This window comes from Orycteropus afer, unplaced genomic scaffold (assembly GCF_000298275.1).
Source record: "Orycteropus afer afer isolate SDZICR_OR568_19922 unplaced genomic scaffold, OryAfe1.0 scaffold00186, whole genome shotgun sequence".
NCBI classification, from domain to species: domain Eukaryota; kingdom Metazoa; phylum Chordata; class Mammalia; order Tubulidentata; family Orycteropodidae; genus Orycteropus; species Orycteropus afer.
Window position 1 is genome coordinate 3,691,669 of NW_006921773.1, and position 4,717 is coordinate 3,696,385.

The window sequence follows — 4,717 nt, forward strand, 5'->3', positions numbered from 1 at the left end:
GAGATCAAGTTGCTTCATTATATTGTTTAGATCTTCTGTATCTTTTTTTTTTTTTTTTTTAGTTGTTTTCTCCTTCATTGAAAGTGGTATGCTAAAATCTCTTACTACTATTGTTGAATTCTTTATTTCTTCTTTTAATTCATTCAATGTTTGCTTTATGTATTTTGGAGCTCTTCAGATGTTTATATACATATCTATTATGGTTATGTCATCATGGTCAGTTGATCTTTTTATCATCACATAATGCCCTTCCTTGTCCCTCATGCTGGTTTTTGCCTTGAGAACTATCTTAGCAGAAATTACTATTTTCACTGTTGTTCCTTTTTTATCATCATCTTGATTTTTTTTTTTTTTTTCATCCCTTGATTTTTAATTTATTTTTACCTTTTTGTCTAAGGTGACTATCTTGTAGTCAGCATACTGATGAGTCTTGTTTTCTTATCCAATCTGCCACTGTCCATCTCTTGACTGATTTATTTAATCCATTCACAATCAGTGTGATTAAAGATAGGTATGATTTACTGTTTTCACTCTTTCCTGTTTTTTGTTGTAATGTAAATGGTTTCTTGGTTCTGAAAATTTTGTGCTGAGTTCATTTTCTTTATCAAGTTTTCTTTCCCTTTTCTTTCTTATTATTGATTTTGTGTTTACTAAATCCTTGTGATTTGCTTCCTTCTTTTTGGTTAGAGGGTTTACTAATTTTCTTTGTGGTTATTCTGTAGTAAATTCTTATTTTTCTAAGTTTGGAACAATCTGTTCCATATTGCCACAGATTGGCTAGTGGAAAACTTCCCTAATATCATGAAAGATGAAAAGCTATCCATTCAAAAAGATCAACAAATGCCATACAAAACAGACTCCAAAGACAGTCTAAGGCATATTGTAATCAAACTTCCCTCAACCAAATACAAAGAAAAAATCTGGAAAGTAGCTCAGAAAAAATGAAATATTTTTGGAATTATATATATATTTTTGTAACTATACCATTATTTCCCTCTATTTATCCCGTAGTTGTTGTCTTTTGCAGATTGACTCCTCTGGTTCTCTATTTTCCATTTTGTAAGCTTATTTTAGATTTGAGAATTATTTTCTGGGGGTAGTTTCTGGATGGTGTTGTCACATATCTTAATCTCATGTTGTTGTCTTTCATTGTTGGTTTAGTGTTGGAAGGATTCCCTGTGGCATTTCTTGTAGGTTTGGTCTGTTTTTTACAAATTCCCTTAATTTCTATTTCTCTGGGAATGTCTTCATTTCACCATCATATCTGAGGGACAGTTTTGCTGGATACATAATTCTTCATTAGCAATTCTTTTCACTCAAGATTTTTATATATGTCACCCCATTGGCTTCTTGCTTTCATGGTTTCTACTGAGAAATCTGAGCTCAGTCTTATTGGTTTCTCTTTGTAGGTAATATTTATTTTTTCCCTAGCTACTTTCCAGATTTTTTCTTCGTATTTGGTTTAGGGAAGTTTGATTATGATATGCCTTGGTAACTGTCTTTGGGGTCTGTTCTGTATGGTGTTTGTTGAGCTTCTTGAATGGATACCTCTTCATCTTTCATGATATTAGGGAAGCTTTTGTGACAGTTATCTCTGTGCTATTTGTTTGTCTCCTCCTATTCCATACTATATTTTTAAATACTTGATTTCTTGTGGTGAGTAGTCACTGAAACCTTTATTTCTTTAGTCTTTCATTAGCTAGTGTTCTGACACAGATTTCCTTGACTACCAGGAGTTAAAAAATAAAATAAAAACACAAAAACAAAAGAAAAGCAATAGAAAATAATAACGATTTAGGTCTTTGTAATTTTGGTCTGTGTTGGAGCACTCCTTCAATACTTACCAGCCTTCCATTTAGCCTAGTGACATGATTAAAGCTAAAGTTCAGGATTTGCTTAGGTCTTTTCTGAACATGTTTCTTCTTTCTAGATTCACTTGTACACACTGGCAATTTTGAATTTCTTTTTTTCTCCCCCCAAAAAATTATTTCCCTTGCTTTTCTTCTTTGGCAGTCCATACACAATACTCTCAGTCATATTCTTTTGTCCAATTGCCTACAGATGATTAATCTTTTGCTATAAAGTATTTCAGGGAATGCCTGCTGATTTTCTACCCTGCGTGAGTTCTGAGATGGTTGAAACAGAAACAAGCATTTCACTTTAATAAATTAGATAGAAATCTGATAGATTAGAACAGATCAAAACAATAATTTGTTAATAATACCTGTTCTGTTCCCTCCAGAACCAGGAAAAACGTATCCCGTAGAAAATATTTGTTGCTATTTCACACCAACTGTAAGCTGGGGAATGTGTGAAGCACTATTTTTTTTTTTTTTTAAGCCACAAACAATGCCTACTTTTTTGAAGTTGCCTTTTTCTTCACTCTTTATTACAGTTATGACAAGATTTGTTCTGAGAGTTTGGTTGGTTCTGAAAACATTAATTCTGTTTCTTTTGTCTCTTTGGGGATATGGAAGCATAGATCTTCCCACTCCTCCATCTGACTGACATCATTGATCTAAATGATTTAAATAATAGCAAAACAGCACATTATATTTACCACATTTGTAATTTTCTGTGCTTTTCATTTTTCTTAAAATACATATCTTCCTGACTTACTATACATTTTTTTTGATCTAAAGAACTTCCTTTAATATTCTCTGTATTGTGGGTCTTCTGTTAATTAATATTCTCAACTTTTGCTGTTGTGAAAAAGTCACCATTTTTACTTTATTTTATGTATTTATTTATTTATTAAATATCATATTGTTTTCTGGGTTAAAGGTTTCAGAGAAAATTAATTCTCACTCAATTTTTTTGTAACCATTTTGTTTCATGATGTTCTTTGCAATTCCCTCAATGTAACAGCACTCTTCCCACTTCCTCTCTGGACTCCTCACTTCCATTCATCTTTCATTCCTGCATTTCCTGCCTTCTGAACTATGTTTTTGAGGAAATACTGTTCTTTTGGTCTCCTAAGGTTGATTGTTAGGAGGAGTATTATTTGATAACTTTATAGGCCTGTCTATTTTTTGGGTTAAAGATGATTCCCTAGAATAGTTTTAGTCCCAGGTTTCAAGGATGTCAAAGGACTGTAGTGTCAGTGGTTTCAGTAGTCTCTATCAGACAAGTAAGTCTGTTTTCTTATTTTTATTATATATATTTTTTCTACATTATTCTTTCACTTTGTCCAGGGCCTTATATTGTGATCCCAATCAGAGCATACAGCACTGGTTTCAGGGTATTGAATGTTGTGATTCCCATGGTCCATGTGTCCTTTGCACTTATTGTTTCATTGAGTCTTCGATTTTTTACATTCTTCTTTCCTCCGGATGGGGAGATACCAAGATGCACCTAAGATAGCCACTCACAAGCTTTTAAGACCCCAGTTACTATTCACCAAAGTAGGACATAGAATTTTGTCTTTGTGTATTATGTTATGTCATTTGACCTAAATGTTCCAGGAGACCATGTTCCTAAGCACCCCCAAACCCAGTCCCTTAATTCCTCAAGTTGTTTGGTTATGACTAAGAAATTTTTATAATTCTACCCTATTTGCTCTACTAAAAACATGAATCCATTTGCAGCACATATAAATACATATGTAGAAATATCCTCTGTCAAACCTATATATACTCATGGGTGGACTCCCATATGCCATCTCACACCACTTTAGCTTACTAGCTACCTATGTTCCTATTCATAAATTATATTTTTATTAATGTTACTATAGAATTGTGTATGTAATAATATTTACCATTGTATCCTTTTACTCTCGTGTACCTCCTAATGTCTTTCTTTGCCTTGATCACATTGTGCTTACCTCCTCTTTATTGTTAATATGTTTTCTCTGTAGTTAGTTATTTCCTTCCCTTTTTTGCCCATCCCTGCTAAATATCAAAGAATGTTTCTTTCTGTGTGCAAATCTTTTCTTGACATTTATAATAGTTGTCTTATACAATATTTGTACTTTCATAGTTGATTTATTTCACTTAACATGGTGTCTTCCAGGTTCATCCATGTTATAAGATGTTTCATATGTTCATAATTATTCTTTAACCTTGCTTGGCATTTAACTTTGTGTATGTACAATAGTTTCTTTATCCACCGTTCTGCGGATGTGCATTTAGATTGTTTCCATCTTCTGCTATTTTGAATACTTCTACAATAAACATGGGTATGCATGTATATATTCATGTCATGACTCTTATTTCTTTTGAATATAAGTCTAGTAGTATGATTGCTGGCTCATATGATCTTACTATTTCTAGCTTTTTATCCAAGTACTATAGTATTTTCCACAGTGGTTGTACCATTTTACAGTCCTGTTAGTCCATACTTTTGACAGCATTAGCTATTTCTATTTTTATTAACTTTATTATTAATGTTGGGATGAGAGAATATCTCATTTTATTTTTGATTTCCATCTGTCTAATGGCTAATGATTACAAGCAATTATTCATTTGTTTTTTGCATGTCTGACTCTCTTTGATGAAGTATCTGTTCATGTCTTTTTCCAATTTTTGAAATTGTAGAGATTAGTCCTTTGGTCAGATATGTCATTGTCAATAATTTTTCTCAGTCTGGGGCTTTTCTTATTATTATTTTGGAGAAAAATATTGATGCATTTATGTATTTAATTTTTAGGAGATCCCAGTCATTTGTTTTATCTTCTGCTGTTTTTGCATTTTAGTTTAGTTTGATAGACCATAAATTA